The sequence below is a fragment of the Podarcis vaucheri genome (genome assembly GCF_965113315.1).
Source record: "Podarcis vaucheri genome assembly, chromosome: 11".
NCBI classification, from domain to species: domain Eukaryota; kingdom Metazoa; phylum Chordata; class Lepidosauria; order Squamata; family Lacertidae; genus Podarcis; species Podarcis vaucheri.
Genome location: NC_138749.1, coordinates 16,024,456 through 16,037,805, shown reverse-complemented (window position 1 = coordinate 16,037,805; position 13,350 = coordinate 16,024,456). Strand labels below are relative to the sequence as shown.

The window sequence follows — 13,350 nt, the reverse complement described above, 5'->3', positions numbered from 1 at the left end:
CCCTCAAAAGGTGGCAAGACTTTCATTCATTGAAGGTTTTTAAGCAGAGGTTGAGCAGCCGTCTGTCATGGATGCTTTAGCTGAGATTCCTGCTCTGCAGGGAGTTGGATTAGACAACTCTCAGGGTCTCTTCCAACTCCACAATTCTATGCTGTTGGATTATAAACTCCCATCATTCCTCATCACTAGCAATAGTGGGTGAGGCTGCTGGGAGTTGGAGTCCAGCAACATCTGCAACTCTTCCAGTGGTGTTGGACTACAACATCAGGCCTACTATGCTGGATCAGAGATGACGGATGTTGGCAGTCCAAGCAACCTCCGGAGGGACACAGGTCCCCCATCCCTGGCGTGAATATCAGACTGATGGAGCGCTCCAAGGATAATTTACTTCTGCCATTTATTAATATCCTGGGCCATGTTAAGGGCTTCTAAAACTCAGGCTCCTTCCTGAAAGTCAGGAGAACATCAGGAACCATCTCCTAGGCAGAGTAGGGTTCCTACTGGAATGGAAAGTGGGAAAACTCTCACACATGTGTCAAAGTAGTTGGTCACACCCATGGGATTATTTGGATCCAGGAATAGTATTCTATTTACACTGGGGTTGGGGTTTTTTTTGGGGGGAGGGGAGTATTTCCTCTGCTGCGGCAGTGGTGAACGGATAGCACTGGCAATTCATTGTTCAAGACACCCACACGTAATCCCAGTGAACTAGGAAGAAGTAGGCCCTGGAAATGTTTGTGTCAACGTTTTCACACTTGCACAGACAAATCAATATCCTATGTGTACCTAGGGTAACACTTCCAGTGAAGACAAAGCAAATTGCTTTATTTCCGAGAAGACCTAAAAAAGCCATGAACTGATTCAGAATCAGCTACGAAGCAGATTCCAGCTCTTCCTAAGAAGAACAGCTCTCAAAAAATAATAATCTGCATTTTCAGCTTAAAAGGATGGCCTACATGTGCAGAGGGTGGGTGGCACAACACACACACACACACACACACACAAACCCCAATCCTCAAAAATCTCTCAGAGAACAGAGTGTTTGAATACATTATACAGAAACATCCAAAGAATCATAAACAATTATCTGTTCGGGTTTCTTGAGCTATAGCAAACAGTTCCAGCACAAAATGTAACTGAAAATAAAGAAGGAATGCTTTGCAGTAAGAAAAAAATAGAGAGAGCGCACACACGACACAGACACACATATCCATGCATAGTGCAATGCCTCTTCCAAACCCCAAATCCAGCAAGAACACTGCCACAAAATGAAGTGTTAGTACTTACAGTTTTATAAAAAACCTTACAAAGCAGAAAGGTGATCTCGTGTAACCCCAGGGATCTCAGCTGACCCTAGGGAGGAGAAAGACCCAAATGCAGACTAGCCATCCATAGTCTCCCCATTATGTTACATGGGCTGGTGCTGCCTAAAACAGCATTATCTACAGCCCAACACCGAACCACTGTATATTGACATTAAATTCAACGCACAAAAATGGAATCACAGCACAGTTGTCCCTCTCCCCACCCCCAGCCATGCAAGCTATTTAATGCCCTGTCAGATCTGAGACGCACAAAACAGTATACCTGGTGGGTTTTTGTTTTTTTTTTAAAAAAAGCCTCCATATCAAATGTCTGCAGGCTTAAGAGACCACATGCAACTTTCAATACACTGCAATTTATTCCTTAAATACCTTATGTCATCTGCTGCACAATCAGGAAATAAAGAGGTTCCTTAATGCTTGTGTCACCCTCTAAATGCAGCCAACCTTGCCTGTCACCAGCCTCCATGGAACTTACCCAATCAAAATACTCCCAAGGTCTACTTTATTCCGCTTGAATACAATGGACAACCTAAATTTCAAACTAGATCAGGACAATTTTTTTCATCCTACTGTTTATCCTCCATCTTTATTTGGGTTCCTTCTCTCCGCACATCACCCCCCCTTTTCTTTTTTCCCCATGACTGCAGATTTATAATACCAGCTGCCACCTAGGGCAGGCTGGATTTTCAGAAACATCATAATGCATGTAAAAATTCCAGCGTTCCTGATGATTTCCTGTTTTAGGAAGTCAGAGTTTTCTAGCCACAGAAGCCCCAAAGGCAAAGAAATGTTTAGTGCTCCAATATAATCTCCAAGAGCCTTTGTTCTTCCTTTTGCCACATTCATTATTGCTTTCTCCTACCTCCCCCGCTCCCTTTCTCTTGAGTCTCCCAGCTTCAGCAGAAGATGCAAAATGCCTGCTCTAATCCAAGCACACATTCATTTTTTAAGGAAGGAAAACAAATCTTATCCATTATCTAATGCTCTGAAGCTTTGAGTCAGGAGGAGACATTCCTTACCAGCTGATGCACTGTCCATCCGGTTTCCTATTTGTATCTAATTAATTCTCGAGTATTGTAATTCATGCTACTAGTAATCCACTGGAGTTCTACACAAAACCTTTAAAAAAAGCATCCTCTCTGTTGGACTGCAAAAGCCTCCATTTACAATACAATTTAGTAAGCAAAATGCATAGCTTATCTGGCATTTGTACACACACTCAATGTCTGCCTCAAAAACTCCTTTCCCTTACCTCTCAAAAAAAAAAAAAAAAAACCACGAGAAAGAAGGAAAAGGAACAAGGTTATTTAGCTTGGCCGAAAGAGGAAGGACATAAGAAATCATCACTTTTTTGATGATTAGATGGAAAATTATAAATGTTCAATGGGCCAGTAATGCAAAACAGCCCTCTACCATGTGGTCCATGATTTATGATTGTCGTACAGGGGCCTGTTCTTTTATGAATCAGCAGAGGAAAGAGAATTCCTGCCTTTAAGGTACTGTACACCAAACAAATGCAGTACTGTTAGCCTGGCTATCAATATAAACCATAGCTTTAATCCTATTAAATCTGGACAAATTTAATTGCGTTTCTTCGCCCAATTTAGACCACTGCTTTTTTTCCACCAAGGTGCCTGGGTGTGCAACCACAAAACTGCATTCATGTTCCTCAATGCCATTGTGATCATAGTCAAATAATACCATAGCTCACCTTGTGTACCTTGGCCTGTGACAAGATTTTTGTTTTGGGTTTTTTTAATGCCAATGATCAGCTATGCAACCACAGATGCATAGCCACTGCAAACCTGAAAGGGTTAAAGGCAGCCCCAATCAATAGGCCTGCAAGGAGAAAAAGAAGAGAGAATGCCTTTTAAGCCTCTTTTGAAAATGCTTTCATGAGCAATTCTACAACAACACACAGGGTTCCCTCTTGGCCTTTAACAGTGACACAACACACAGAGAGACATATAGACTTAATAATGCTATTTTCTTTCCTGAAAAGAAACGACAGCAGCACCCTGCAAATACAAAACAGCATGCAAAAGCAGCAATCCTGACTCACAAGCATAGAAATACAAATCTTTCAATCCATTTTTTTTATTATTTTGTGCAGCTGGAAAAAACAAAAAACACCACAACCCAACACCTACATATCCAAGTGTGCCACCTAGCAAAGCAAACCATTTTTTTCTCCTTTACAAAAAGGGTGATAAATCTCAGTTCTTGCCCAAAAGCAAACCAAAAAAAAAAGGAAATAAAAAAGGCATGAACCAGCCAAAAGTAATCTCAGTTACTGAAAATATGTACACAGATACACAGAATCCTTTATGACTATTACAGTAGCCACATACCAGTGCTGTGTGTCTAAAGTGTGCATTCACATATTGTTATGGGATGGTATCTTTCTGCAAGATCCTCTGCTTTTGGCTGCCATGGAGGGAGGAAGCTCTCCCACTGTAGCAGCTCAATGACTGCATTGTGTTCAGGAGCTGATCTGCCTCAAACCAGTTTCAGCCGGTTCTGGTCACCCTACATAAAAAGCTATGGCAACCCTCGCTGAGTTGCCAACAAGTCCCTGAAAATCAGAGGGACTCGGGTTGTTTTCTTCTCTGGTGCAAGGGCAATTTCTGCCCTGGGTGCCCTCCTGCTTTCAATCGCAGACCCCCTTCCCCCCCCCTGCACAAGCACACAACACCACAACAGTATCACACAACCCCAGCCTCCTCTTTTCGTCTTGCTCCACAACTTACCTCCCCCAGAAACCTGGCCGAAAAGCTGTGTGTGTGTGTCTGTAGCTAACAAGAGAGAGACCGCAATAAAAATAAAAAGAAATCCCCACAGGATCTCCTTTTGCTGCACAAAGGATTCTCGGACAGAGGAGCAAGAGGGTGGCTGCTGCCAAGCAGAGTTCCCCCCCCCCTTCCCCCAAATCGTGGCTCCCCAAGAGAATAAGATGCTTCTAGTGAGCGCCATCGCTTCTCTTACTGCCCTCTTCACCAGGGCATCTTCAAAGCAAGGCTTCCTGACTCAGAAACCAACCCGTCCCTTGCAATGTTTGGGGAGGCTGAAAGGAATCCTCTGCCCCGGTTCAACACTGCTTATTATGGGTCTGTTCAACCCATCCTGGTGGTTACAGCAACACATATCTAAAACCCTGGCCTTGTGGAGACAGGGTCTCTCCCCCCCCCCCCCTTCTCACTAGAAGGTGATTGAAGATCAAGACCTTTCCCTCACCTACCAACATCTCCATCCTCATGAAGAGCTGTCTATCCTTTGCAAATGGATGATGGAGTCCACTGGGGTTGGTGGAGTGGAAGGCAGGGAGCCGAAGGCAGAGACCCAACCTATTCTAGTTCTGCCTTCATCCTCCTGCCCGTTGAGGTCTACAAGGTCAACCGTGAGGCTAAGGAGGAGAAATCACAACAGGCAAGTAGGCAGGAGTGGGCTGGCTTGAGAGCCGATTCAGGTTGGTGGAGGCAGTGCCCCATTCACCCTAATGGACCAATGAGGGATGCTGTGGCATAAAGTGCAACACCAAACCATGGTTTTCCACACGTCCCCTGGACACAGGCTCCAACCTCTGCCTTTAACAACCTTAGGGGGGCAAGTTCGATCATTTCGAACTACTGCTGGACTACATCTCCCATCATCCATTGCTACTGGTCCTTCTGACTGGGGCAGATGGGAAACCAACAACATCTGAATTACCCATGAGGGTAATTCAAAACCATTTTTACCAGTTTCTTTGTTTGTGTTTGTATTTGCATAGGCTTTTTAAAGGATTAGGCCATTTCATTCAATCCGGGATGGGGAAGCTGAGCTGTTGGGACTCCATTTCTCATCATTCCCAGCCAGTATGGTCAACAAGCAGGGATGATGAGGTTGGAGTCCAACATCATCGGGTGGGTCACTGGTGCCCCATCCAGGACAGGGCAGAAGGCTCAAATTTTCTTAATAGCTTATTGCCAACCCTAGAACAGAGCAACTACCATTGACTTGGTTTGCAAACAAATACAGGAGTCTCCACCATCCTGACATAATTACAGCTTCATTATCTTATCTTATCTTATCTTGCCTTACCTTATATTTCCCTATTTCTGACTATAACAGCTTGGCTGCTTCCGTACTGGGAAGATATGGAATTCTGCATTGCCCAACCACCGGAAGACCTGATCATGCTAGGATCCTCCTGATACCATCTCACTATCACCCACCCCCACTTTCTTCTCAACAACGTGGGTCCTACCCACATTTTCTCTACCACATGCTTCCTCATCTCCTTCCATACTCCGTCACATGCCGCCACCCCTCGCTCAAAAGTCCCTCGCCATTGTTCCTAGGTGCAGGGCCACAGCTCAGTAGCAAACCACACATTTTGCGTGCAGAAGATCCCTGGCATCTCCAGTTTAGGTAGCAGGTGATGTGAAAGGCTTTTGCTGGGGAGCAGACTGGGCAGGTCTAGACGGACAAATAAGTCTAGCCTAGTATAAAGCAGGTAACCAATAGTCCTAAGATCTCTACAGAGGAGAGGCCATTTTGTTATCTTGGCAACACAGGGACACTGAAAACCTACCCCCTTCCGAAGCAAGCACAAGTAACATAGCTTTCGCTACTCCCATACTGGTGCAACATTCAGTGAGTAAGATTTACTACCCCTTGTTGCAAGAAAATCATGTTTACTAAGAACTCCAAAATCCATAGCTGGGAATTAACTTCATTGGGTGACACACTTTTGGGTTGGATCCAACCCAAACATTGCTCAGCTGTGGATCTGCACCTCCCCACTCCTCGCCTTTATGGACCAACACAGCAACCTTTCTTGTTCCTATTTACTAAAGGATGCCTTCAAGGTGTGAGCGACCTCACCCAGTGGCCCCATCTGACAGCAAGACAACGATTCCTGGCCTCTGGGTCTTTTCAATCCAGCTCCACTCTAATTGGGGCTGCGAAAGTTACGCACCCATTACCTGGGAGTAAGAAATCCACTGCAGAAATCCTGAGTAAAAGCGCGCAGGGCTGCGTTGCACCAGGAGGCCCAGGAAGGGCGCCGCGGGCGAGAACAGGAGGCTGCGCCAGTTTTGGAAAAACAAAAGAGGCCCAGAAGGTATACATGGAAGAGGCCATTGTGCTGCAGTCTCCTGCGGGCACGCAAGAAATACCCACTTACGGGCTGTGTGCATGGGGCCGGGGCGGGGGGGGGAGCAGACATGGCCTCCTAATGCATTTAATGTTAAGAGACACACAAAGAAAGGCCCTCCCCAGGAAAATCGCTTGGCCCCATATCCGGCTGCAAAGAAAGCACTTTAAGGGGGGGGGCTGTTTAAGCACACACGCTTTATTTATTTATAAAAAGCACACAACGGCGTTTGAAATTTAGCCAGGAGAAGGCCTCCCTCCCATGGCTTGGCGATGCAGGCCAGCTCCAAGATGCCCCCGGCAGCAATCCCTTCTCCCGGGTCTGCAGCGCGCGGCAGAGGCCTAATCTCCGGCGGCTGCAGCAGCAGCAGCAGGCGCCTTGCCTGCTCTCGGGCGAGCTCCCGGGCTGCAGAAAAAGGCTCCAGCGGCCTTCCTGCCTGGCAAGCGCCGGCTTCCTTCCCTAGCTTCTCCCGCGCGGCTGCTGCAAGTGCTCTGCAGCTTCGCCTCGCTTCACCACCACCACCCGGCCAGGACGGTTCCTCCTTTCCATGCCGCGTAGGCGCTGCAGCGGCTGCTCCAGAGAGGAACCAAGCGTTTGCTGCTTTTGGATTTTCCTTCCCTTGCAAGCTCCTGCAAATATCGAGGCGGGAGGGAGGGAGAGGGTGTTAAAATAGCTTGTCCTGTGTATTTATTTTTTTTAAAGGGTTCTCCCGTGGGAGGTGCATCAGGCAGAGGCCCCACCAGGGTGGGAAAGAAAAGAGGCAAGGAAGGGAAATCATCATCATCATCATCGCCACCAAAAAAAAAACCACCGCCTCTCTCCTTTTTCTCTCTCTCTCTCCCCGGCTCTCCCCGCACCGCATGCAAACTGCTCACACCCCCATGCAAACAGACCTGCTGCTGCTGGTAGCCTTGGGCAAGAGGCCAGTGTGCTGCCACCCGGGGAGGGGCTGTTCCTGCAAGGGGTGCTTTCAGGCAGACATGTTTAAGAGCTCACTGCTCTCTCTCCTTTGCCAAGAGGAGCCTGCAGAGAGGAGAGAGAGCGAGAGCGAGAGAGGCCTGGCTTTAAAAAAAGATGGTTGCACATAATGGCAGGCAAGGCAGGCAGAGGGGGAGAGCGCGCGCGAGGCTCTTGCAAGGGCTAGGAGGGGGAAAGGTGGGGGGTGGGGGGGCGCCTCTGTGGCTTGGAAAAAGGGATGGAGGGATGGCTGGGGTTGGGTAGGTGGAAGAGATCTCCCCTGTGGATTCAATTTAAAACTTGTCACCAGAGTGTGAAGAAAACGGAGGCGAGGGGGGAGAGAGGGAAGGAATTTATTTATTTTCCCCTTTTATTGGTGGTTCGTCTCTAGAAGCTTCTCTCCCACCCCCCCCCCCCCCACTTTAGAAATCAGGGGTTCCCTCTTGTGGAGAAAGGAGTTAAAAGCCATTCCCCTCCCCTGGCATGTTTTAATTACAGGCAAAGAAGAAAAGGCGAGGCTCCTGAGGTGAAGGAAAAAAGGGACCTGCGAAAAGGCTGCAATGTGCAGGGATTGCGATGCTTGGTTGCGTTTTGCAACCTTCCCCAGGAAACTGGATTGAGCAGGCCGGGGTTGGGCTGACCAGGAAAGAAAAGTAGAGAGGTTTCCCCCCCCTCCTCCCCTCCACCCACCTTCCTTGAGGTAAAGCTCAATTAAATTGTGTGTGTCTGACATGCCTGTGTAGTATAAATCTGAATAATTTTATATTTTATACCTTAGGTTGGAAGACAGGTGAGATAGATAGATACACACACATCCACGTACATAACAAACATGCATATATAATTTAGGTGAACAAAGTATGATGGATTTTCCTCAGACTGATATTCTCAGGGGTTTGGGGCGGGGCAGTTGTGCCCTGTTTTTCAAAAGGCTCTGTCTAGTGTAAAGAGTAAAATAACAATCTGGTATGGGAGCAAATAGGGATGACGAAGCAGAAAATGGAAGCAGGTTTCGCTTCATCCCTAGTTTGGGCCTCATGAAGAAGTCTTGAGGAACAAGGGCAGAAGAATAATGTATGTGAGCTAGCCCACCACTGGGTCTACAGTGGTGCCTCGCAAGACGAAATTAATCCGTTCTGCGAGTCTCTTCGTCTTGCGATTTTTTCGTCTTGGAAGACATTTTAAACCCTTGATTTAACCCCCCCACACACACACATGTACGCAGATATTTTTTCAACTCTGCACCATGGAGGCAAGGAAACAATTTCCCTTTTATTTTCATGGCCCATTCTCAAGTGAGTCTCTTGACTACTTCTCTGATAAGCATCTGTATTCTTGGAAAAGTAGGTTTTCTTAACTGACAAAGCAGCAGCATCCCTCAACTATGCATCACAGCAGTTTTCAGTGCTTTTGCAATTAATCTGCATGTCAACACCTTTTTTGTTCTGGGAACTGCATTGCCTGTTTTTCCATAGCATAAATGCAGTGCCCATTTCGCACCCCCTCTTTCTATAGGTGCGTTTTCTTCTCTCTCTCTTGGGGGCATATTTGCATGCATACCATGCGTTAGGAGCCAAGGAAAATTCCTAGCATCAGGCCATGGGTGTGGGGGGGGTGACAGGGGAGCAGCTGCCCCCCATCAATAAAATTCAATACAAATACATAGCAAACAGGTTCTGCCCCCTCTAAAAAAGGCCTGCCCCCCTAACAAAAATCCTGGCTATAGCCATGCATCGGGTCGCCATATTGCCAATTTTGCCTTTTGTTGTTGTTGTTGTTGTTTAGTCGTTTAGTCGTGTCCGACTCTTCGTGACCCCATGGACCAGAGCACGCCAGGCACTTCTGTCCTCCACTGCCTCCCGCAGTTTGATCAAACTCATGCTAGTAGCTTCAAGAACACCATCCAACCATCTCATTCTCTGTCGTCCCCTTCTCCTTGTGCCCTCCATCTTTCCCAACATCAGGGTCTTTTCCAGGGAGTCTTCTCTTCTCATGAGGTGGCCAAAGTATTGGAGCCTCAGCTTCACAATCTGTCCTTCCAATGAGCACTCAGGGCTGATTTCCTTCAGAATGGAGAGGTTTGATCTTCTTGCAGTCCATGGGACTCTCAAGAGTCTCCTCCAGCACCATAATTCAAAAGCATCAATTCTTCGGCGATCAGCCTTCTTTATGGTCCAGCTCTCACTTCCATACATCACTACTGGGAAAACCATGGCTTTTACTATACGGACCTTTGTTGGCAAGACCCTTTGTTGGACCCTTCATGGATCACTGCCTTGCCGTGGCGAAGGGGCTTGAAGAACTCAGAGAAGCTATGAACTACGCCGAGCAGGGCACCCAAGATGAACAGGTCATAGTGGAGAGTTTTGACCAAATGTGATCCACCTGGAGTAGGAACCGGCAAGCCACTCCAGTATCCCTGCCAAGAAAACTCCATGGACAAAGACAACAGGCATATAAAAATTTTTGCCTAATATTGTCCTATTTAGGCAAAGAGGGTTCTTTCCTGTAGCCTGACCCTTCTTAATAGAGAAGCTGAAGATTGACGCTGGGACTGTCTACAAGTAAAAGCATGTGCTTACCACTTTGCTAACAGCAAATTTGCATCTGCAAATTGGAGCTGGTCAGTCTCAAAACTTCAGTGAGTTAGGGGTATTTTCTGCATGTGAAGATAGGCTCTGGCACATTGAGGGGGTGAGATCAATGTGGGTCCAGTGGTCAAGAAGGTGGTCACTGCACATGCAGAAGAGGGAAATGCTGGCTGGGAATGACGGGCGTTAGAAGGGTCTCTGGTTCCCCACCTCTTGAGTTAACACCATATTCTACTCAAAAGCTGTTTCTCTATCAATACCTAATTATTATGAGACTCCGTCAGACCCAATGCGACCATTAGGAATACTTGGGTAAGGTCAGCAGTTCAGATCGGTGTGATGGGGTGAGCTCCCGATGCTTTGTCCCAGCTCCTGCCAACCTAGCAGTTTGAAAGCAAACCACCAAGAGTAGATAAATAGGTACTGCTGCAGTGGGAAGGTAAACAGCATTTCTGTGTCCAACGTGGTGTCCCATTGCACCAGAAGTGGTTTAGTCATGCTGGCCACATGACCCAGAAAAGCTGTCTGCAGGCTGCTGTAAACAAAATCTTCCCTTTTCCCCTTATGGGGTATCCAAGAGCCTGTATAGCGTCCTTAAGTGGGTTCCCTATTGGTAGGAGAAAATAACAGGCCAACCAGAGAATATTGAGAAGCAAAGCAGCTAGTAAGCCTGATCTTGCAACAAGGTGCTCACTCATCACATGCAGGAGGGAGAAAGAACCCAGAACATTGATGTGCAAGCTCTTATATAGACTTTTGAAATTGCCCACCCTGTAGCCCAAGACCACCCCCCAATACATCATACATACATTACTGAAAGGGTGGTCTACAGCAGAAATTCTGTCTGCCAGGATCTGATAATGGTCACTGGTTGCATTACTTAGGCAGTCTGGCCATTCTTTTGTGATGGTAAATACTCAGTTCCTGAATCCAGGTCACAGGCTCACCCTATTCATACAGAGATACACCCTTAAGACAGGATTTGTGAGCAAAGAGACAATGGGGAGGTTTTCCCATTTCCTTCCTCCTTGCAGAGAAACATTTGAGGTCAATTTGGGAGAGTCAAAATGGTTTCAGGACTGATTTCCTGTACTGTTTTAGACATGTGGTTTATATGTTTATGTATGTGTTTGCCTGGTACATTTATGAACATTTAATTTATATATTCGAGACCTTAAATTCTTATAACAAGACAGGCTCCCTCGGCCTGAAAGCAGAGATGAGTGCCACACCCCATAGTCAAATTCGATTGGATTTAACCACCTAGGGATCCTTTATCTTTCCCTTTTACTACTTGGGTAGCAGCCAGCGCCAAGGTAACTTGGGAACGGAGCCCTTTTGGAAGGTGAAATAAATGAGCATATTGCTGTCCATTTGAACTCTAAATTAAAACGATTCTTAAAAAGGAGTCTTTAGACAACCAAACCCTTAAATTTTCCCGTTTCAGTATGTCAGATAAACACACAAGTTTATTAGTGACAGCGCCTTTCTCAAAGCTGTATTTTAGAAAGAAAACCCTCACCACATCTGCCCCCGCATTTTTGGTGGACTAACAAACGTGTATGTTTCATTAAATTTTACCTGGAAGTCAAAAATATTTCTATCAAGCATCTTTAAAACTTTTATTAAAACAGCAGTAGACTAGAAGCTTAATTGCTAACTTGGGGCATGTTCCCAAGCGATCAGTGTTGCGTTATTATTTACAAACTTAAACAATATATTCACTACTGTTTGTGAGAGGCCTTTAATATGATTTTTAATGTGCTTTGTATTACTTTCTAAGACTTCGGAAAAAGACAAGATTGCCCTTAACTTCCGATCTCCCCCTTCAAAGGGTATGGTGTGAAGACATGAAGTAGCAACCTAGAGCTGTTCAGTGCATAAGTGTGAGATGAGCCAAGAACTCTATGGAGTCTGTTTCATAACATCAGAAAAGTGGATCACAAACATGACCAATCCTTTTTAGGATGAACTCCCGGTACATTTGCGGTGGCAGTGAGACCAAAAAGGTTTGGCCAGTGCTTTGAACAGAACGTGCACACCAGGACAGATTTTCCCAAATTGCGGTCCATGGGCCAATCTTCATTCAGGTGGTTTTCAACATGTGCGTGGATTTGTGGTGAAGACAATATGGCACATCCATCAGCTTAGTTAATATTGATTTTTAACTGTATTTTAATTGCTGCCATTATTTCTTAACACTGCATTTTATTGCATTAAGATTTGAATTATTTGGAATACAATAAAATACAGCATGTAACAAATAAAAGCAGCAATGAAAAAAATTGCAGTTTAAAACCATCTAGCATGGTGCATTGTAATTGCTATACAGTAATAGGCAGAAATATTGAGGGCACAAGGAGAAGGGGACGACAGAGGACGAGATGGTTGGACAGTGTTCTCGAAGCCACCAGCATGAGTTTGACCAAACTGCGGGAGGCAGTGGAAGACAGGAGTGCCTGGTGTGCTCTGGTCCATGGGGTCATGAAGAGTTGGACACGACTAAATGACTAAACAACAACAAAATAGGCAGAAAAATCATTAAGTGGTCAGCCGCGTTTGGTTAGAGCATGGTGCTGATAATGCCAAGGTTGCGGTTTCGATCCCAGTAGTCCTGCACTGCAGTGGTCCTCAGGGTCCCAACTCTACAATTCTATGATTCTATGGCCCTTGGAAATCTCGAGTCATCCATGGAGGGGTGAATTTGGGAACTAAATGCTAAAATATTCTCTGAATGAGCAGAGGTTCTGTGACATATAGTCAAGGGTCCCTTGGCAGATGAGTTGATGTATACACGGGTTCCCTCAATGTAGGAAGTTTGAACACTACTGCTCTAGAGTTCTGATCTTGGTCCCTGAAAACAAAATTATTCAGCCTCAAGAGGGCAGGACTCTGATATACTGTAATACAGGCTTCCTCAACATCGGCCCTCCAGATGTTTTGAGACTACAATTCCCATCATCCCTGACCACTGGTCCTGCTAGCTAGGGATCATGGGAGTTGTAGGCCAAAAACATCTGGAGGGCTGAGGTTAAGGAAGCCTGCTGTAATAGCTAACAGCAAACCTTAGAGTTGCCGAATGATAGACTGGACTGGCCCAAGGCATTTTGCTGCCTGAGGCTAAGGAGAAGAGAACACACACAACTCAAATCCATGTGCAGAAGTCAATTGTACTGGCAGATAAGGCATTTATATACTACTTAATCATGGACATTTCCATGTGGTGTACAGAAAATCAAACCACACACAAAATGAAATGACTAAACAATATCACAAAATGAAAGATTACCTTAAAATGAGCAAGAAATTATTAGTCACACACCTGAAGATTAGTAAGGAG

General features: G+C 45.9%; 1 protein-coding gene and 1 long non-coding RNA gene across 7 annotated transcripts in view; one reads left to right on the top strand and one right to left on the bottom strand.

Moving 5' to 3' along the window:
* The window catches only part of ZNF532 (zinc finger protein 532), a 54,929-nt gene extending 47,318 nt beyond the window's left edge, over window positions 1-7,611 (bottom strand). The window contains exons 1-2 of one of the 6 annotated variants that reach the window (XM_082241784.1): window positions 4,076-4,212; window positions 3,037-3,164 (exon numbers count right to left, since the gene is read on the bottom strand). The gene's annotated coding sequence lies outside the window, so the exon portion shown is untranslated. Of the gene's footprint in view, window positions 1-1,694; window positions 1,803-2,344; window positions 2,568-3,036; window positions 3,165-3,676; window positions 3,926-4,075; window positions 4,213-7,355 lie in introns of those variants that run through there. The other 5 variants (XM_082241783.1, XM_082241790.1, XM_082241786.1 and 2 more) reach the window with 5 other exon arrangements.
* A 149-nt stretch (window positions 7,612-7,760) lies between these two features.
* On the top strand, window positions 7,761-11,889 carry LOC309514277. The gene is made up of 2 exons (XR_014211871.1): window positions 7,761-8,119; window positions 11,794-11,889. It is a non-coding gene; the product is annotated as an uncharacterized lncRNA (long non-coding RNA).
* Window positions 11,890-13,350: the final 1,461 nt, after the last annotated feature.